Here is a 23,320-nt window from a genome sequence, read left to right as displayed (position 1 = left end):
TAACATTAAGCAGTATCATGTTCATAAAACTAAGATATAAATGGGGATAAATATGCAATATTTGACACTCAACATCAGTTATATAGGCACATAGATGCTTTCATCCCAACTTAATACCTTTAATAGAGGAAGAGGTAAACAAACTAATTAAAGTCAGTTTCATAAGGGAAGTAAAGTACCCCAGGGGGATCTCTAATATTGTCCTAGTAAAGAAAAAGAGTGGACAAATCAGAGCCTATGTTGATTTCAGGGATCTGAATGAAGGATACTTGAAGTATGATTTCAAATTGCTTATAACAGAATTGTTGATTAACAGTACAATGAAGTACACAGTTATGTCCTTCATGGACAGATATGCCAGGTACAATCAGATATGCATGACACCAAAAGACGAAGAGGCTACAATGTTTAGAACATCCTTGGAAATATATTATTATAAGGTCATGTTGTTCGGGCTAAAAAATGTCAGGGCCACATATTAGAGAGCAATGCAAAATATTTTTTAGGACATGATACACAAGCACGTTGAATGCTACATCAACGATTTGGTTGTTCGGTTCTATGACCACACAGAGCATCATGAACATTTATTATCAGTCCTTTACCTAATTAAGAATAAAAGTTAAAGATGAATCTGACAAAGTGCGCATTTGGCAGATAATCGGGTAAGTTTCTTGGGTTCGTTGTTAGGCATCAGAGAAATAAAGTCAATCTAGGAAAGATCCGGGCAATTCAAGAATTGTCGCTGCCGAAAACACTAAGAGAACTGAAAATTTGCAAGGAAAACTAGCCTATATTCGACGCTCTATCTCGAACCTGGAAGGAAGATGCCAGCCATTCGCTCATCTCATGAAAAATGGAGTAGAATTCGTATCGGATGAGGCATGTCAAAATGCATTTAATTCCATCAAAGACCTTCTGAAGCAACCCTCAGTGTTAACAATGCCTATAAAAGGTAGGCCTTTGATCTTATATATTGCGGCATGCGAAAATTCTTTGGGAGCTCTACTGGCCCAATGTAATGAATAAGGGAAAGAAAACACTTTATATTACTTGAGTAAGACTCTAATAGGGGTAGAATGTAACTATTCACCCATTGAAAAAATATGCTTGACCCTTGTTTTTATAGTGCAGAAGCCGCGGCATTACTGCTATTCCACAAGATAATGTTAATCTGATGAGCATATCAGATAAAGTACTTTATAATGAAACCAATGTTATTTAGAAGGTTAGCCAAATGGATATTGCTTCTTTCTAATTTTACGATCTCTTATGAACTGTCGAAGGTAATAAAAGGACAGACAATGGCAGACTTTTTAGCAGCCCATCCGTTTCCAGATAATTAAGAAATTTCTCATGAGCTTCTAGATGAGCAGGTACTTCTAGTTGAACTATTAAGTTTGTGGCAAATATATTTCGATGGTGCCTTCAGAGCATTGCGATCGGGCGTCGGAGTGATCTTTATCAATCCCCATGGTGATCTATTGCCATAATCCATCGCGTTAAGTACAACTTGTACAAATAATGAGGCTAAATATAATGCCCTCATCATAAAGTTGAAAATAACACATGAGATGAAAATCTAAGCTCTACAAATTCTTACGGACTACAAGTTGGTGATAAGTGAGTTGACGAAAAAATTTAAAATAAGAAAGTCAGAATTATTGCCCTATTGCTACTAAGTACAATAATTATTGGAAGTATTTCATAATGTTAGAATTAAGTATGTACTTTGGTACGAGAATGCGAAAGCAGATGCATTTACCAATTTGACCGTTGTACTTTCATGTCCTGACAGGAGCTCTCTCTAGGTAACAATCGAAGAACAAAGATTTCTGCCATTGCCTGATCTCATAAGCGAGATTGTCAAGGCACATCCTGTATCTTGCTTAGAAAACACAATGGATGACTGGCGACAACCATTCTTTGATTATCTTAAATATGAAATTTTGTCAAAAGAGCAATTACTAAAGGTGCAAGTTAAACAAAGATCGATGAGATTTATATTGCACAAAGAAGTAATGTATAAGAAATCTTATAATGAAATATTTTTTTAGTCTTTAGACATGGAAGAGGACAATTATGTGTTGCGAGAAGTCAATTCAGGATAATGCGGGGCCCATCAAGCCAGTCGAAATTTATTTCATGGTGTATATTGCATGGGCTATTACTGGCCATCTACGTTCAAGAATGCGATAGCTTTCACTAAATGATGTCATGAATGTCAAGTGCACAGTGAAATTATACATGTGCCATCAGAGAACCTACATCAATCAATCACTTCATGGCCTTTCGCGGCCTGGGGATTGGATGTCATTGGCCCCATTAATCTATTATCCTTAAGAGGACACTAATATATTCTAGCAGAGACAGACTATTTCTCCAAATGGATAGAAGCAAATACTTTGTGCAATGTCAAGGAAAAGGATGTCATTGACTTTATTTTCCATACTATCATATACTGGCACAGAGTTCCAAAAAGAATTAACAATGCTAATGGAACTCCCTTCAAAAATAGAAATATGGAAAAGTAATGCGAAAATTTTAGTATTCAGCATTCCTTTTCAACTCCCTATTATCCGTCTACAAATGAGTTGGCAGAAGCCTTGAATAAGACGAAAGTAAGGATTTTGATGAAAATTCTCATGGGAAATAGGCGTGATTGGGATGAAAAGCTGCAAGAGGCCCAGTGGGCTTATCAAACAACTCATCGAATTTAACACCCCGCACTTTTCAGTACTCGGGTGTTACCATATAATCAAGTTTAGAATAAATGCAAGTCTAGTTTAAGCAAACGATCACGTGCATTTAAGTTAAAATTCAACCATTGAAAGTAATCCCTATCCACATATTAAACTATCCATTTAATTGATTCTCAAAATAGCCCATTTCAACCATCTAATACAACCCTAATTCATAAATCAAGACATCTGGCCATTTAGTCTCACATCCTACTTACAGATATAATAAATAAATAAATAAAGATAAATAACTAAATAAATGACAATGTATAGGTAATAATATTAATAATTAAATATTTAATAATATAAAGTCATAAGATGGAAAGTCCTAACTTGCAGAGTGGGACCCATGACATGAATTAAAATTGCATGCATGTGTGAAAGAGAAAATAATAATAATAATAATAGTAATAATAAACAATATTATTAAAAGTGTTGTAACGTGGTATTTAATGTTATAAAAACAAATAGGTCATAAAACCCATAATCTAACCATTGATTTCTACCTTAAATGATCCCTTATGACATTTTGACCGCTGATGGTCGAATTGGAATTAATCCGACCATTAGAATTGCATTAACATACTCTCAAACCACAAATTCCATCTAATACGGCCCACCTAAACCTCAGAGTTATCCGACCCTTGGCCAAACGTCCTAATTAGACATGTGAAACTAAATGAATGGAATGGATTTCGTCCAAACACGTCTATGGACCCCACCCAAATCGTGCGTGTGCACATTTCACGTGCACCCGTTGTGCACTGGTCAACCTAGCATGGTGAAAGTGGGCTGACCCACAAAGTGAGATTTCTCTATCGCCTTGCTGTTGACAGCGGACGGACGAGCATCTATTTATGGTGATCTGTGGCCCATCATCATCATCCGCCTGGTCGATCCAGACCGTCCATCGTGTCTAAGGCTTGGGCCCCACCAAAACCTAGCTCATCTCGCATGTTGGAGTGCATGTGCGTGAACACAATCTCCGGCGCAAACCGGCCTTACAAATACAGCATTCCAAAAATGGAAACCTGTTGTTGTCAGGTTGGCGATCCGTGTAACATCCCACCTCTGTATCTCCACCGTTCAAACCAGGATAATCCTAACCGTCCATTCCAAACCACCCTAAGGTTTTCTACCCATAGTAAAGAGAAACCACAGACGGTTTTGGTTTTGCCAGCCAAACTTGGAGACCGATGTAAAGTAGCTCAATCCTGACCATTTATCTTTCATCAAACGGTCCAGGTAGGACAGCAGCTGCAACAGCAGGATCCCCTTCCATTTCTTGTGGCGACTCGAAAATGGTCGTTTTCTCCTCCTTCCAAACCTACCAACCCATCCTCCTCTAAGATTCAATGGAGCTTCTCTACAAGCTTCCTAGGGCCCCCACGAATCATCTACAAGAGGCAGATTAGAGGAGGAAACCTTCGTCTGAGATCCGCCATTAATGGCGGATCGTCTTCCTCGACAATATGATCTGTCGCTGGCTGTTATAGCAGATGGAGAGAGAGGATGAGAAAGAAATGGAAGAAGGGAAGAAGAGGGAGTGAGTGCAGTTGTTCTCATGCCACAGCCGTTGTCGAGTCGAGCAAGCTTGTCTCGCTAGGGCCTGCATCAGACGGGATTCAGTCCAGGTTTCTTGCCGGACATTCCAGCACATGAAGGAAGAGGAAGATAAAGCAGGGAGAAGGAGAGAGTGATAGAGGAGAGGAAGAAATGAGAAAGAGAGAGAGATTGGGCATTTGCAGTCCCTGTCTGAGAAACCTCCGCATCGCATCGCCTATCTCTCATCACCTCACAAATCCCTCTTCTAAAAAATCTTAGATCAGATCTTGCTTTGAAGATTTGGGTAGGACAGGGGATCTAGATTGGTATTATTAAAGGAAATGGAATTCAGAAAGGTTGGTAGCAACACTACATTAGAGATATTCGAGTAGCAATGGCAGCAGCCATGGAAGTAATGATCTGGAAGGAAATGTGGAGTCAAAACTTCAAGATCTCGGGCCTCCGATTCGATAATACGTCATGAAGATGAGTTGAGGGACCGTGGTCATATAAAGGATGCCGCTGCTCATTGTGCTAACCCGAATCGACTCGCGCAAGTCATGGGGTGAGTCTATTACATCTAAGTGCATCAGGCCGAGTAGCTGGACACTGCAAAGAAAACAAAGAAAGATAAAGAAAGAAGAGAGAAAAGAAGAAGAGGGAAGGGAAGAGATTAGAGGAGAGGATCGAGTCAACTCGGCTGGAACAGAGTTAACTCAGTTGGGACCGAGTCCTGCTGAGTTCGGGTCACGCCGCATCTTAAGGTGAGCCCACATCTACCGTCCAGATTGAAATTATTTCAATTATCTTTGTTGTTATTATTATCATTTTTTTATTATTAAATTTTTGATATAATTAACCTTTAGTAAATTATCCATATTGATATTGGTTAAAACATATAAAAGATTTATCATTATTAAAATATTAGTACTTTATTTTGCCATTCTTAGATTATTACTATTGACGTTAGAGCATACTATTTATTTTCATCACGATTATTAATATCACGTTAGCTAATATTAAGTATATTGTTAATACTAATAGTTGTTAGAATTATTAATATTATTACTCATCGTGGGTTGCTATGTAATTTAATGTAATAGTAGCCATTGTTAATATTCCTAAAATTTATAACCAATTTATTTGATTAATTTTATTCATTTATTAATATCATTAATGGCCACACAAAATAGAGTTTAAATTCCGTAATCAAAACCTAGAATCTAAACCTGGAACAAAACCATAGGATGAAACTCTAAACCTAAGTTAACCGAACCCTAAGTTATGATTCTTAACCATGGGAAATGTATAAAACTTGTATCTGAGCATACAATTTTACAATTCATGGTAGGATTTGATTCAAAGGGCACATGTACTTCCTAGTAACGTTAGTGGCAATCCGATCTATAAGGTGATGACTTTTTCTCTTGAGCTTTCCATCTTTAAATTGGATCAACGATAACTTTTTAAATTGATTATGATTGATGTCTTAGAACTTGATTAATCAGATGGTTAGTTTACTTAGATATATGTTTCAGAATTGATCATGAATATTAAATGCATATACTAGACCTTGATTCATTTAATAATTCTTGAATTGTATTCACACTTATACTTAAGTTGTATTTTACTAGAATGGTATCCTAGTTTGATACTTATTCCCAATGTTATTTAGATATGCTATTATATTGTTTGCAAGACACATGTGAATCGAAATCTCTCTAGTTTGTGAGAAGAACCTCTATTTAAGAAAGAGAGTCCATACTCAGAGTGTAATGAGACTGATTGTGCTAGGAATAGACCCTCAATATGGAGGTTATGTTAGTGGCAATTTTATTCATGGGACTTACCATCTATGGGGTGAATCCACATATTTGATTTTGGGATGAACCATTTGACGTTTTGTTACCGCTGTTTATTCGTGTTTAAGACAGGCCTACCGACTCCTTTTTAATCATTGTATTTCAATATCTTTGATAGTCATTTCCACTCGACATACGATGGTAGTTTCCCATACATTGAAAATTGATTAGTCACATGTTGATGGGTTCTATACACACCCTAAGGCGGTAAACTCATGGGCCGGCGATAGTGGTCATGAGACACTATGCCCAAGCCATCGGCCTATGCTGGTGACGAGCCCCCGCAGTGACCTTGAGTTTTACTAAACTGGTTGATTGTAACTGGACTAATAATGATTTGGCTAATCATGCATACATGACATAGACCAGCTTCTATCACTAACATATGTGATGTACGATAGGCAGTCGTTATGCGGTATATGATGCGCTAACGGCCAGCCTCTATCCGACTGGATGAGAATTCCCAGGTCGATGATTGCATGCGTGATGAGCCTAATGTCCGTACGGATGAGCATCCCTGGGGCGATAATTGCATTCATGCATCCATGCATAAAATAAGATTACATTTGTTATGTTTTGATTGCCTTGTTGCTTTCATGCTATAATTGTCTGAGGCGGCGGTGTGTAATCTTAAGAGAAATTCACACTAAGTTGGCCACTCATCCATCAAATATATAACTGTATAGGTAACACAGGTGTGGCTTAAGTGATTTTCAGGTTCAGACTGATGAGGAGCCGGGTACAAGTGCTAAGGATGCACGGTTGTATTACTAAGAGGAGTTGCGCGGTCTTGCGGCTTATATTTATATGCTTTTTGTTATTTTTCATGTATCAAATCATGTAAACTTTGTACTTGTTAATTTTAGAGGCATTGGTTTGTATAAGTCATTATGGGCAACCTCTTGTATATTCTAAATGTAAAGGAAAATTTTCTTTTATGCTTACTTGTCCATTCTACGCTTATCTGCTAACTCTGATAAAAGAAAAAAAGATTATATATGAAATTTGGTTCTTTTTAGGTTAACACTCGGGTTTTTGGAAAACGGGTCATATACTCGGGTCCTGAAAACACGGGGCACTATAGTTGGTATCAAAGCATAGTTTGGACAAAGCAGGCCTTGGAAAATGATCTTATACAAACCCTAAATGTCTAAAGTTAGGATGTTTGAAATTAGAAATTTGAACATAGGTGAATCTCCCTTAAATTTAAAAGAACGATGGAGAATGTAGAAATCCAAACTTAGGTTCCCTTAGAGATTATCAGAATAATCATTTGAACTAATGAAAAGTTCCTTTCAAAAATTTGATAACATAGATTCTTCGAACTTTAGGCCCCTTGAAATTTTTAGGTTAGACCCTTGGATGTTAACTTATGTAGAAATCCCTTAGAATTGGGAGGAAATGAGAATATAGAAACTAAGTGTTAGGCCCCTTAAAAGTATTTGGATGATTGTTGTAACGCCCTGAAATTCAGGGGTCGAGCATAACTCAGCTCCCGAGTTCCAAAACATCACTTATGCAACATATTTAATGATGGATGTATGTTGTCTGTAAGAGTGCATAAAACATGGAATAGATTATGCCAAACTGCAAACATAATTCAGGGATAAGTGAAAGACGTAAGCGGAAGACTTAAAGAAACATATGTGTACATGTGTGAGTCCCTGTGGTATGTATGCTCTGCCAGGTCATAATACAAGTGTTTATATTCAAATTACAAGTATCAAAATGAAATTCATCTATCCCAAAAGAAAACCCAGAATCCCCGTCGATCAGGACAGGGCTCACATGAACCTGCCTGAGAACTGCATAATGGAAAATGCGTCCTCATCATCATCCTCGAACTCTTGCTCTGCCTCAGGGGTCGCGTCAACATCTGCATCTAAGACAGAGTCTGGTTGGTGTTGAAACACCGTCCCAGAATGTGGGAGTGAGTGATCAACTCAGTGGAACTATACAGTAAAGGTTAACATGATATCAAATCAATCAAGCAGTAATGATAAGGCAATACAATTAAACAAGTCTAAAGTACTCCTGTTAATGCAAGGATGTATGTATAAATGATGCATGCCCTCGCCTGCACTCCCTCAGTGTCTTCATCTTACGTTACGCATGACAAACTCCCGCAGTGCCAACAACTGCTACGCACATGCAATGTGGTGCATGAATATGATTACCAAGTTGTTATTAGTCCTTTTCATACAGCAGGATTGGGAAGCTAAGGCACCTTCCTCATATCAATTCGCAAACAATGATCCATTCTAGGGTCGTCAGTCCCAGTAAATCTCATACGAAGATACGGTTCTAGGTCACTGCAAAGGGTTCGTCATCTTATAAGTGCGGGCCTAGTGTACTCTTGTTGCTATGTAAGGGCTCGTCGCCTCTACGCAGTCCTAGCGTACGCTCAAGGTCACTACAAAGGGCTCGTCGCCAATCGATGGCCGACAGCACAATATAGTGTCCCATACCACCATAATCGGCTCACGAGTCTGGTGTACTCACTGGTCACTACGAGGAGGCTCGTCACCCCAGCGTAGGCCGACCGCTCAACCACGGTGTCCCATACCACCATGTCCGGCTCATGAGTCTTAGCGGATCAAGATACAATGGTTAACGAGATTTCATTGGTAAGTTTAGTACCCTAGATTCAAACAATAGCGTCCATACATGGTTAACATATATCGGGACAATCGTGTTACTTGACGAACTCAACTAGCGTGAGCGCACGTTGGGTTGAACGACATAGAGTGCGCAAACACTCCGTGTGGCCAAACCACTACCGACAACTCTAATACGACTCGGGTTAGTCAAACACGTCCTTCGTAGCGAAAGTAACCTCAACCACTAACTCAAGGCCGATTACCGATTTCCTGGACTATTTCATAGTCCCAAACACATTCCATTATAACAGATATGCATATAACAATTTAGAACAGTAATGGAACAACAATTCAAATCATGTAGTATGTGAACATTTGAAGAATATCAACTTAACATGGATTTCAACATAAGTAGTGCTTGAATTTAAACAACAAAGAATGTAAATTAAATGTAGGAACTCATACACACCAAGATAAGAGTTGAGAATCTCTTCTCAACTCCCGTAAATAGGATAATATACTACACTTAATCATTCAGACATTTCTATAAACACTTAGACTACATATTCCAATATATATGACGTATGTTGGTGAGAACACACATTTGGACAATTCCTTTTACCAAGGAGTCAACACACATACAACTAGCACAAGTACACGACAAATAATCATGGCAAACACATGTTCGTATTTTATATGTATACGATACTTTCTACATACACATAGAATACACAAATCTCAAAATAACTCATATATATCAAGAACGCAATATAAACATCGCATTTGGCATGTGAAATTACACCCACATTAATAATAAATCATTATCTGACATTGAAAGCCTTGAAAACCATAACCTATATGAATATAGTCCGCACCTTAAACTAGAAAAAACACACCGAACTGATTCAGACGATATGTCTTCGTCAACGGCGACTAGATAACCTAAGGCATGAATAGAACTGAGCTACATCAACACTTAGACAAGTCTAAGCTCTAAAACAGATTAGGGTTAGATTAACTTACCCAAGAAGGAACTTAGAATCGCCGAAATAACGATTCAAAAGTGATGGTTTAAGGATGCAAGGAAACAAGAAAGAATCTCCAATGATTCACCAACTTCTCTATCACTTTCTCTCTCTTTTCCTTCTCTCTCTTAGATAGGGTTTAGGAAATTCGTATGGCATAGAGAGTGAGGGTTTTAAGGTCTATATATAGGCCTAACATTGATGAAAATAGCCCCAGGGCCAAGGTATACTTAGGTTATAACCTAAACAAGCTTCTCTCTATCCAACGAAGCACTATCGGTGGTCCTCTTTCCATGTGCGGTTGGACTTAACCTCAATGACCATGGATCTAGGTCAGACTGAGTTTTCGTACCGATCGGATTTATAGATCAGCCGTGGCGGACCACTCTCAATTCAACGGTCAACGAAACTCGATCAGGTCCACAAGCACAATGACATGCCTTGGCCATCTTCCCTGATCCGAGGGTGAAATTGGGTCAGAATCCAACGGTCAGATTGCTTAAAATCATCGCGCAAGCGACACGACTCAGATTTCATAAAATCATATTTAATTTCTCACCTTCTCACACTCTTCACTCCAAACTCAAGCAAATCGACCCAGGACATCATCTGGACTTGATTTTTGAGGTGATGGTCAAGTCCAACATGGTGACCATAACTGTCTAAGATCATCGCTATCGGACTTTCGACATGCGGTCCAGGTCTGATCCAAAGTTTCTAAAAATTCCCGAGGGCGACTGGATTTAGCATTGAATCCCAGATTTCAGAGTAACATAGCGCTAACAATTCTACAGGTTTTGAGTCCTGCAGATCAAATTTAAAGTGATTGATGCTAATTTCACAAGCAATCGAGTTTAGCGCTAATTAACCCACAAATAACTTCTCAAGCATTTGAGGTAGTACTCGGATCTTAACACGAAATTTTCTGGGTCATTACAATCTACCCCCCTTAAAGAAAAATTTCATCCTCAAAATTCGTACCTTCTCATATTTCTCAAGGATCTGAGGGTAGCTCTTTCTGACCTTAGCTTCAGTTTCCCAAGTAGCCTCTTCTTCACCATGATACGTCCACAGTACTTTCACAAGAGGGATAACCTTGCTACGCAATACTTGCTCCTTCCCGTCTAGGATACGCGTCAGTCGCAGTGCATATGTGGCATCCTCGCTCAACTGCACCTGCTCCCAACTGATAATGTGCAAAGGATCAGGAACGTACTTCTTCAGCATAGAAATATGAAATACGTTATGCACCCCCGCAAGTGGTGTGGGCAAAGTAAGGCGGAATGCTACCGCTCCCACTCGATCCAGAATTTGAAATGGATCAATAAATCTTGGCGTGAGCTTGCCCTTCTTACCGAACCGCAGAACTCCCTTCATAGGGAAAACCTTAAGAAATACATGGTCTCCAACCCCAAACTTAAGCGGTTGCCTCCTCGTATCAGCGTAAGGAAGTCGACGCGAATAATGTCAACTTTCTCAAAACGCCCGCACCAACTCTGGGCCAATCAAATTACGCTCACCAACTTCTGGCCAGCAATGCGGTGCTCTACACCGGTGACCATACAATGCCTCGTAGGGAGCCATACCGATACTCACCTGGAAACTGTTATGTTCGGGACTTTCGCATAAGGGAGATAATCATACCAACCCTTGAAATCCAAAACACAAGCTCGCAACATGTCTTCCGTAACCCGATTCACATGTTTCCGTCCATCATCCTGCGAATGAAACACCGTGGTTGAACCTCAATTTCACACCCATCGCTTCCTGGATACGAGTTCAGAAGATAGATGTGAATCACGTGTCTCTATCAGACACAATCTCCAAGGGAACTCCGTGCAGACGTACAATCTCCTTGATGTACAACCTAGCCAACTCGTATACAGAGTTTGTGACTCTGATCGGTAAGAAATGAGCCGACTTCGTCAATCGGTCGATAATCACCCAAATAGAGTCATGTCCCTTCTTCGTTCTCGGCAACCCTAAAATAAAATCCATAGAGATGAAGTGCCACTTCCATTCTGCTTTGGGCATGGGCTGAAGCAGTCCAAGAGGTCAGCGATGCTCTGCCTTGACCTGCTGGCACGTGAGACAATGGGATACGAACTTAGCAATGTGAACCTTCATATTGTCCCACCAATAAGATCTTCTCATATCTTGATACATCTTCGTGCTACCTAGATGCATCGCAAGCTTAGAATTATGGGCTGACTCGAGAACCTCCCGTCTCAAGTCAGGAATGTCTGGGACACATAATCGGCAACGAAATCGTAGGCCCCCATCCGAACCAACACTCCACTCGGAATCCTCATCTGTACCAACCCGCTCTTTCATCTTCACTAAAAGCTCATCATCTGCTTGAGCTGCAACGATCCTCTCGTCAATGAGGGGCTATACTTGAATGTGCGTTATAACCTCATACAGCTCTTCCACCGTAAGTTTCTGCTCAAAGTCTCGCACAAACTCTATCATGTCCCATTCTGCTATCATTAGCGGAGCCTTGCGACTCAACGCGTCTGCCATAAGTTTTGCCTTGCCCGGATGGTAAGAGACAACGAACTTAAAGTCTTTCAATGTTTCCATCCATCGGCGTTGCCTCATATTCAAGTCACGCTGCATGAAAATATACTTAAGGCTCTTGTGGTCACAAAAGAGCTCGAACTCCTCTCCATAGAGGTAATGTCTCCAGAGCTTTAATGCAAAAATGACAGCTGCTAACTCCAGGTCGTGCGTAGGGTAATTCTCTTCATGTTTCCTCAATTGTCTCGAGGCATATACAATCACCCTATCGTTCTACATAAGGACACAACCCAGACCAACGTGAGAGGCATCAATATATATCATATACTTAACCCCTTGCTCTGGCAATACTACACAGGGGCGGACGTCAACTTGTCCTTCAGCTCTTGAAAAGCTATCTCCGCCCTCTCATTCCAAACAAACTTCAAATCTTTCCGTGTCAACTGAGACAACGGTCTAGCTATCTTCGAGAAGTCTCGTATGAAGCGTCGATAATAGCCTGCTAGATCTAGAAAGCTTCTCACCTCAGTAATTGAACCAAGCTGCTTCCAGTCCTGAACTGCAGCTACCTTAGCAAGATCGACAGTTATCCCTTCCTTGGACACCACATGTCCTAGGAACTTGACTTCCTCTTTTCAGAAATCCCATTTCTTGAACAGCGCAAAAAGCTGATTCTTCCTTAGAGTATCTAAAACTGCTCTTAAGTGCTCCTCGTGCTCTTCCCGACTCACAGAATATATCAAAATGTCATCGTTAAAAACAATGATGAATCGGAACAAGAACGGCCGAAACACCCTGTTCATCAGATCCATGAACACAGCCGGTGTGTTCATAAGACCGAACGACATCATAAGGAACTCATAATGGCTGAAGCTAGTCCTGAAAGCGGTCTTCTGCACGTTCTCATTCTTGACGCGCAATCTGATGATACCTCGATCGCAGATCAACCTTCGAAAAGTACCGTGCCCCTTCAATCGATCAAATAAATCATCAATCCTAGGCAAAGGGTACTTATTCTTCATAGTCATTCAACTCGCGATAATCAATACATAATCGCAAGGAACCATCTTTCTTCTCTTCACAAACAGAATATCTTTACGCTGGTCATGGACAAGAATGCTTCCTTTCGTAGATGTTGTTAGAGATTAGGTAGGAAGCTGGTGCAAAGCTTCCAATTTAGAAGAACCCTAGGGATGAGAAATTTATTTGTATGTTTGTTTGCTACTTAAAGCATTTGATGATCTTTATAATAGATTGGGGATAAAGAAATTGAGAAAGACATATGCGAACTCGAAAAAATGAGAGGAAGGGTTAGATGTATTAAGAGTAATGACTAAAGGGTATTAGTTAAAGGACGGTGAGATTAATGAGAGATGGAGAAGCTATTTCCAGAACTTGTTAAATGATCGACTCTTATAAGAGCATAGGATAAAAGTCATCAACACAAATGACATCGGATACCATAGATACTTTTGTATCATTGGGATATTCATTGCGATATTTGAAATAAAAGAAGCTTTGAGAAAGACAAAGATAGGAAAGGCCCTAGGACCAGATGGTATATTGGTATAGATTTGGAGTTCATGAGAGATACTAGCTTATTTTAGTTGAAAAATTTGTTCAACAATATTATAAAATAAAAATTGCTAGAGATGAATGAAGAAAAATTACAATGGTTGCTATTTATAAGAGTAAAAGAGATATGCAGAGTTGCACTAAGCCACAACTATCATGATATTACACCTATGAGTGATACTATGAAGCTCTGGGAGAGAGTGATCAAACAAATGTAAGGTGGGAGATTAATGTATCGGATTTTTTTTTTTTTGAATTTATGCTAAGAAGGTCAATTATTGAGGCTAGTTTCATTTTTAGTTGATGGAGAGATATAGGGAGAGGTGGAAGGATCTTCACATGGATTTTGTTGGTGTAGATAAGCACTTGATATGGTCTATAGAGAGTTAATCTGGTAGTTAGTGGGAAAGAAAAGTGACTTCAAGAAGATATGTTGGACCTAACCCGATTTTAATAGTCTGGGTCCCATTTATTGAACCCATTAAGAAATTGGGTTCGAGTGCTTTAGTTAGTGTTAGATCACATTGATTGACCCACTCAATTCTAGTCGGTCTTGTTGGGTAGGTTTACTATAGAACCATTATGATTTTTGAATTCCTGGGTAAACATGAGCAGCATACCTGAGCGATGGGGTGGATCTCGTGAAAGTTAGACTCACGTGGTGCTTGCTTAGCAGAAGCAATACGCTACTTACACACTGTGAGAAAACCAGAGGACAATCAATGAATACCCAGACCTGTGGATCCAGGTACTTGTTGGATCCGACCTGATTTTAATGGTGTGGGTCCCATTTATTGGACTCGTTAAGAAATTGGGTTCAGGTGCCCGAGTTAGTGTTAGGTCACACCTCCCATTAAGTCTGATCATACATGTTGTCCATATTGGATTCTCCTCCAGACCCATCAATTTATCATGTTTGCCTCTTGCAGCTATTTTGGTTGTAGCTGGTTTAGAATCAGATAGCTTAGAATGGTTGCCCCGAATGGGGAGTTTTCTGTAATTTTCTCAATAGGCTTCTTCTAGATTGAAAGAAATGCTGATGAACTGTTTCTCCAGATACACATGGGCAATCACCAACTGGGCCACCTGTGAGGTAAACATGGGCCAGCTCTTCACAACTACCAACAAGAAGCTGCAGCGAAGATCATTCTGCAGTATTCGGAGTTCTCAAGTTGCGGACAACATGTGCTGAGGCTCAAGCATGAAAAATCAGCAGTTTTTTTTTTTTTTTTTTTTCTAGTTCTTCCTCCCCAAAATAAACATGTCTGTCTAGCAATGATTATTTAACAGGAGTTCATCTCCCAATCGTTGTTATATCTATATCTCTGTACCACTATTACTTACCGGCAATTCCAACAACAGTAATAACACTTGTAGAATTCACCTCTCTCATGCTAAAGAAGCCAAAGGAATGCAGAGTGCATGGATTTTAAAGAGGTTTGCTAGATCCGCTTGCACTTCTACAAGCAGATATGTGCTAACCTTACACGTGCAGGACATCTGAGCCATGTGTCAGGGATGTTTGCTGGCTCCACATGCACTTCCGCAAGTGGATACGTGCTAACCTGGAAAATGTGCAGGACATCTGAGCCATGTATCAGGTGTGCTCTACCATGTACATAACTGTGAGGATGGTTAACTCATCAGTTAGGCCACATAGATGAAAACGGTGGATGGTTTAAACAAGCTTGGCAATTTTTTTCTAGGCTGTCCATGGTTTTAGCACATGCATTTGTTTACATGCTGATTTGTCCAGCTCTGATGTCAGCTTGGCTGAGCCATCTACATGATGGGGCCCACCTAATACTTGGATGGGATGTCTACATAAAATGAGCCCACATGATGATTTATCATAGGCCTGTGGTTCCAGTCCTGACCTGAATGGCTTGGGCTTGGGCCTATGATATAGATCCAATAACGGACTTAGCCCTGATTTAATTCAAATTTCTACTATGAGCTTGGACCATCATTTAGTTCTCTAAATTGTATCTCGTTTTGAATAGCCACTAACAACCTTCTCTCTTTTTTTTATTTTTCAGTGTTTTTTCCTTTTCTTATTTGATAGAGTGGATTGTTTTTAAAAGATGTGACCAACATCTTTCTAATGGGGTAGCAGTCCCTGGAAATGCCTACAACAATGGTAAATGTCCATGCAGATTTGACCTTGTTAGTTTATGGGTTTATAGCGTTATACCAAATAGCTCAAAGTAATTGTAAATTATTACTTATCAGTGAAACAACACAACACTGCACTCAATGTATTGAGGTTCACATTTTTTTCTCTAACTTTCTCGTGTACTTCGAAGTCTGATCCATGATGTTTTTGTTTCACTCACCAAGTTGCTTTACTGTGAATCAGATGCAAGGCAGCATGGCATGTGTACCATTTGCAAATAAGAGACAAAAACTTACAGTTTTAATATGATGAATCATGGTACCAATGAACCACAGTGTGAATAGAATCAAAAGATCAAATCCCAAAGGCAAAAAAGAGTTAAAGAACTTAGCTGCATAATCATTATAGCCAGGTAATTCTTCCACTTCAAATCACACTTCAAACTCCTGCCCCAACTTCTGCTTGCCAATCTTAGATCTTGGATCCAAAAAATGAGCCTCATCAGTGATTACACCTCTCAACCTTTTCCTTTTGTGGCCCCAGATGAATCATAGGTCAGCTAGATATTTTGGTCCTAGGCCTAAAGTGAGATTACACATCTCATGGTCGAAGTGGATTTCAAATACACATCAAGGTGGACCCTCAAAAATCAAGGGTGACCTCTTTTCTCCCGTGTTCAAATTGGAAGAGAGATGTCTACCCTTGATTTTTACCAGGCCCACCATCATTATATGATACAGACTCCAATCGTTAGATGCCACACTAAATTATAGGCATAGGGCCCAAAAATTATAAGGGCCATACGTGATTCAGGCGGGCGAATTTTAACACTGCTACTGTGTAAAAGTTAACTGAAATTTGAAGTTTGATATGATAACATTGATTAGAGATATGCTATGCTGTTATGACACTGATAAATTAGACAAGCTGTGTTTCCTGGTAAATATTGGCGTTGATACCATTGCTGATAGAGTTGAAGATGCATGTTACACATTAGTTGACACAGCAAGTTGGCTGCAGGGCTAAACGTTTTGTTTACCGTGGCTGCTGGCGCTGCTGATTGTATTGTCCTTCAGCTTGACTAATCTGGAGCTTCAAGTCCCTTTTCTGTATTTTGGGAATTCCATTCCCCACTTCTGATGTAATGAATATAGTTGTCTTCTCGGAAAAAGAAAAAGAAGATAACTTGATAATTGTCTAAGGGCTTGTTTGCATGCAGCAGTGATTCTCTCGACCTTTTTGGAATTTCATCCAAAAGGATTCTGAGCGGAATGAAATGGTAATTTGGTTTAACCAAAAGTCCTATGTGAAGCAAAAAGACATTAAGATGTTCTCCCTTTTCCAATTTGTTTCCTTCCCCCACCCAATCTGGAAAAGATTGGACTAATCAAATCCAATTCAAGGAGTGGTCAACATGTAAACAGGCCTTAATATGTACATGTTGTTGGTCACATTTTCTTTTTATGTAGAATCTCCTCGCTTCTATCCTCCATGTATTGTTATAATATATCATATGTAGGAAAGATGGTAACCATTAGCCTTCCAATTCTTCATGAAGTCATCATAAAATGGAAAACAAGAAGAGTGAAAATAGAAGGGAAAGATATAATATATATCAGAAGTTTATAAATTTGCCAGAGTTTTTCTTACCTCAAAAGATTTGTTTATGACTGTTCTCCATGCTGAATATTTAATGCCTTTATTTCTGTTCAAAATGTTACAAGATTGTTAATGCTCCCGGCAGGCATTTATAGCTACACCAGGAAAGTCTCTCATTGTGGATGATTATGGACAGGTACGGGAGGACCCACCTGGCCCAATTCTAGTTATAGGTCTCTTTAGTCCAACTTCAAGTAAGATAGTTGCAATCTGGAGCCCACTGTATCCTAACAAGTAGAGAAATTATAGTCTTGTTTTTGGCACTTTATTTCAGGATGCCTTTGCTTCCGATAGAAAAAAGGCAAAAATGCTCTACTTCTCTATTGGATATGGGAAAGCTTATGTTAGACTGGCTTGTGATTAGGAGGTATGCATACTCTTTATGGATGAACATGTGGCTGCCTGTGGCCAGATTCAGCTTTACACACACGCACGCATTTTTTCCCTTGCGTTTCTGATTTTATTTACCTGAAAATGAATTCTGGTTTGATACAGCATAGTCACTTTCAAGTCATGAACTGTTTGTCAAAGCAGTTAGTTAATAGCGCAATTTCCAGTTGTTTTTTTAACTTTTCTTTTCTTTTCTTTTTTCCAGGGGCACTACTAAAGAGCATGAAAATAATGAGGTATGAAATAATTAACGAAGATAAGAAACCATTTCACTTTCGAACTTTGTTTTATATTTATTTTCCTTATGGGAATTGTACCTTACATTAGGCAACAAACATGCCAGATTTGCATGTGGGTTAGAGTCTCGACCTAAATGGGTTGGGCTTAGTTAGGCCTAATATAGACCTACTGACGGGCCTAGACCTAATTTAAAATGGGTTGGCCTCAGGCCTAGGTCGGGCTGGCTTGCAGGTTAACTGACCCAACTTGCTTTTGTGGTAGTTCAGGCCAAACTATTTGGGCAGTTGATCATGTTCGAGCTAGAAATATGTTTGTTTAAATAAATAGGTTGGGCTTGTGTTGAACCCTACCTCCTCACTTTGGTTATTAATGGGTTGAGCCAGATTATCCGGCCTGGCTTAACCCGAAAACCAAAACAAAGTAAAGAAAAGTGTGGATAAATTCATTGTCTACACTTGAACTCAACCTGATTTCTTGAGTCGAACTCAACCTGATTTCTTGAGTCGAATTTATTGAACCTGAACTCGTTAAAATTGGATCAGGTTTGTAGGTCGAGCTCATCAGGTACCCATCGACATCCTTACTGACCTTAATGCAAGGAGTGACAAACGGGTCAGATTTGTATAGGGGACTAGTATCAAACTTTTAAATTAATGGGTCGGCTGCTTTTGATTTCTAGCTAATCTAAACTACCTTTGTATTTTAATGGATCAAGTCTAGGTCCAAACTTGAAGTAGATTCTTAAATGGTTGGGTACGAGGATCTCCTAAAGCCGACCTGACCAAACCCAACCTAACCCATCCTACTTGCAACTCTTACCTTTTGGGCTTTTAGCTGTTATGGGCCTAGCTTAAGATTAAAATTCAAGCCCTTTCAATCGGGCTGATTTGGACTGTACAGTAGCTTATAAGCCTGGCCCAGCTAATTAGTGTTTGAAAGGGTGTTGCAACAAACACGTGAAATGGTACAATGAGGTCAACCTCATGGGAGTTTACCATCAGGCTGAGCTTTGTGGACCCACCGTGATCTATGTTGGACATCCACAGCATGCATTTGGTGGGTCCCCTTTAGGTTATGATATACCCTAAAAATAAACTGTATCCGGAACTCAAGTGGGTCACACCATCTGAAATTGTGAGAAATCATGCCTAAAACATTTAAAACTACTTGTGTGGGGCCCACCTGAGTTTTGTGTACGGCTGAAACTTGGTGTGACTTCTTACCCATGCCATCCCTTTTCTCTTATCATTTTAAAGATTGAGCCCAAAAGCTCAAATGGGCCACATTAAATGGTAAGATTGGGTTGCATTAAATGCACAAAGCATTAAATGCAAGAGCTATATGTTGTGTGGTCTACTTGAGTGTTGGATCTGCCTCATTTTTGGGCTCACCTCAAAATGATCTAAGAAAAGGAATGGACGGCATGGATACACATATACATCACGATGCCCCCCATCTGCTCATTCGTGGCTAGAGCCTGGCCGGGTAGCATCCATTTCAGAAAGGCTTTCAATAACCATTATATTTGACAAGGGAACTTTGGGTTGGCTGGGCGGCTTGGGTGAGCCGTGAAATCCACCCCCACCATCAGGTCTGTCATCCCATTTTAGGTCCAGGGCTCAAAACTCAGCCCTATCCATGATTCAAGTAGACCAACAGGGTACATGACAATACTCACCCTTGAAATTGTTTCCCCTCGATGTGAGCCATTTGAATCAGATATAGTTTTGATTTTTGGGCATGACAGACCCAACTTCCATTAAGAAAAGGTACTCCAGTGATAATTTGTTACATTAATAAGGTTGCTTATTAAAAACCTTTTTGAAAACGGTATAGAATGTAAATAATACATTATTGACGTGGTATTTTGTAAAATTCCATATATAAAATAATGGAATTTTATAAGATGCCCACTCTTAATTTTTGATGGGTTTTACCATAGTGTGCCTTAGGCTACTGACCATTAGATATATAATCCCACTTAGGCTACTGACCATTAGATATATAATCCCACCTTAGGCTAAGGGAAGAAAAACAAGTTGACTGTGAATCAATCCCACACCAAACAAACTAATAATAGAGAGATGTCAATCCTTAATTATTTTTTCAGGGCCCACCATGATGGTTATATAAATTCACTCCAACCATTAGATGCCACATTGAAATCTAGACCCAACATCCAAAAATTCAGGTCCATCCATAATTTAGCTAAACCACATAAGGGGGGGAAGAAAATAGAGAGCAAGTGTTGCCTTGTACACTATTTCTAATTGTGTTGTTCATCTGAAACGTGGATGGGGCTGATGTTTTTTCACCTTGGGCCTCACATGGGTCGACTCACTTGACAGTCAGGGTGAATTTCACATAAACATCACAATGGGCTCACCCAATTTTAATTATATTCTTAATTGAATACAAGTGAAACTATGGCCTGCCCCATAAACATGTTATATTCTGAAAAGGTAAAAATGTATTTAAATCTAATGAGCTGTTGGTAAGGATGTGGAGCCAATGGCATAGTAATCTAGCCAGTGAGAGTTGGCCCCTAAATACATATAACTTTACTATTAAAACTTTATAGAGTATTAAATAATAAGATATAAGACTTGAAAGGACCCAATCTCAGTAACAGCCTGTTGACAGCCTCAGGGAATATATGCATATGAAAGATCTATGCCAATCATTAGGCACTCCATTGATGCATGTGCCCTAGCCATTAATGGGTGAACCTATTTGATTTTTGGGTCAAAGCACTCTATGTAAATGTGACACACTTGACACTGCATGTACGGTTTGGTCAGTTTGGTCCCATGCATAATTTGGCCTTGTGCATGTAGGGTCCAAAGGGGTTGGGTTGGGTTACTAATGAGATTTTTACAAAGGATGTGGGTCCCATGGCTTAATAATCCGGCTATTAAGGGCCTTTTGGATACAACCAAATAAATTACATTTTAACTTATTTTAAATCATTGAGTTACTTTTTAACACTAGTTAATTTGGTAAGCACTATCATAAAAGTAACTTAAATGCTACAAGTTACTTATTTTAACAATTTTTTTTTGACTTTTACTTTCTACTTTTTATGATTTGGCCACAGTGCATATCAAAGCAGCCTTTCTCGCACTGCCGTTGTTAAGGGAGGCCAACTGTCCCTGTCAAACGTGGGGCCCAAACTACATCAAAGGTGGGCCATGTATGATCAAATGGGACTATTTACTAATGGCTAGAAATTATCTACTTTCTCTTGCCCATGTGATGAGCAAATGGGACTTATTTTTACATAATGTGATCCTCATGGTGGGGCCAACCTATTTGTGGGGCCCATGGCGATGAATGAGTTATATCTATGCTGTCCATATATGTTTATTCGTTCAAATTTATGGCATGATCCTAAGTCTTAAATCTCAAGTGGACCGCACTGTAGACCAATGAGACGATGATGCTCATGGTTGAAACCTTTCTAAGGCTTGCCGTGATGTTTATTTGCAGCTAACCCGTTCACGAGGTCACTATGAATTGGATGAAGGGAGAATAGAAAAGAAAAAAACAAAAAAAAAAAAAAACAAAAAAAAATTCAAAATCAGATTGATCCAAAACTTCTTCTCCTCAAGATTTTTAATGGTGGCTCTCCAATCCCTACTCTTTCCTATGTTATGGTCTATTTGAGTGTTTAAGCTGCTGTATTTTTGGACCCATGCCCTAAAATGATACAGAGAAACAGAGGAATGGAAAAGATATTAAGTACACATTATGGTCAGGGCTGTCAACGAGCCAGGCCTGGGGTAGGTCACGGCCCATATTTTAATCTGTTTCAGCAGAGCCATCCGGCCGGCCCTATTGAAAATTCTGATTTTTCAGGCTCAAGCCTGGACCCATTGATACCCCTAATTACGGTGGACTGGCTCCAAGGAAATCGGCCTCTAGCAGTATGATGCATGGTACGTAGGCACTTAGAAGTTGCGTTGGCATTATTTTAAATATAGAATACAACTATTAAAATTAAATGGTCCAAATTATGGTAACTAGTGCAAATGTATCATGAATTAAAAATCAAGCTTATCTGATGATCTGACCATTGGATTGGTGGAAATTTACCGGACATTAGAAAAATGAAAACTATCCAACAGGCCTTAGTTCTACAAACAAGCGTCCAAGTCCACGAATAAGAGGATGGGATTGTTACGGAAAAGAAATTTGATACTGCGACAGTCGAAGAAAATCTATTAAGTTTTATTTAGGTTAATATATGCCACGTGTATAATTCTGAGGGCCTGTGTATCCAGCTTATCATGCAACCCGAACGAATGACAAATAACCGGAGGTTTGCTTATTTCCCTATGCTAGACTTGCCTATGGAAGTCTACAACTCGAGTGGACCACACCACAGACGACAATGGGGACAGCATGTCATAAGTTTATATATAGGGGCACTATGATGTGCATGTTTCATCAAACTTGTTAATGAAGGTAACTTGCTAAGATGTCAAAGTTCATATACATCCAGCAAGAAAATATCATATATTGTCTGCATTGTTCGATGGCAACGAGGAACCCTTCGATGACATTGAAGGTATTTTGGATGACATCGAGGACTTTTTATGATATTGACAGAGCCATTTTCTGCCTTAAAAAAAAAAAAAAAAAAAAAAAACCGATGGAGCCCAAACTTTTTATAAAGGGCATTCAGTTCTTGGACTTTATGATGGGTTTTTAGAGTAACAAAAGTTAGAGTGATTTTATATGCATATCCCTCATCGTATGCCTCTATTCCAATGATTTTCAAGTAATATCCCTTGAGATTTCAACTTTAATGAGGATTCCAACCTCACTACTGGAGATGTGCTTGAACTCCTCCATTTCCTAAAGATTGGACTTAAGATATCTTGACAAACCATTATCCAAATCTTCTAGGAGACTTGTCTAGTTGAATCCTATAGGAAAAATAACTTTCCATTAATTGTAGGAGATTCAACCTACTCCTATTACCTTGGTCACCTCGGAGGAGCATCAAATGTAAGGTGATTGAACATGGAGCTGAAGCCTTAGT

General features: G+C 39.4%; 1 long non-coding RNA gene across 1 annotated transcript; it reads left to right on the top strand.

The window, feature by feature from the left end:
- The first annotated feature begins 15,721 nt into the window (after positions 1-15,721).
- On the top strand, positions 15,722-21,617 carry LOC131254783 (uncharacterized). Its single transcript, XR_009175872.1, has 6 exons — positions 15,722-16,008; positions 16,228-16,396; positions 17,729-17,779; positions 17,918-18,010; positions 18,239-18,269; positions 21,371-21,617. It is a non-coding gene; the product is annotated as an uncharacterized LOC131254783 (long non-coding RNA).
- The last annotated feature ends 1,703 nt before the right edge of the window (positions 21,618-23,320 follow it).

Source organism: Magnolia sinica, chromosome 9 (assembly GCF_029962835.1).
Source record: "Magnolia sinica isolate HGM2019 chromosome 9, MsV1, whole genome shotgun sequence".
Taxonomy (NCBI): Eukaryota; Viridiplantae; Streptophyta; class Magnoliopsida; order Magnoliales; family Magnoliaceae; genus Magnolia; species Magnolia sinica.
Note: the sequence above shows the minus strand (reverse complement) of the source record. Positions and strands in the feature narration are given on the sequence as shown.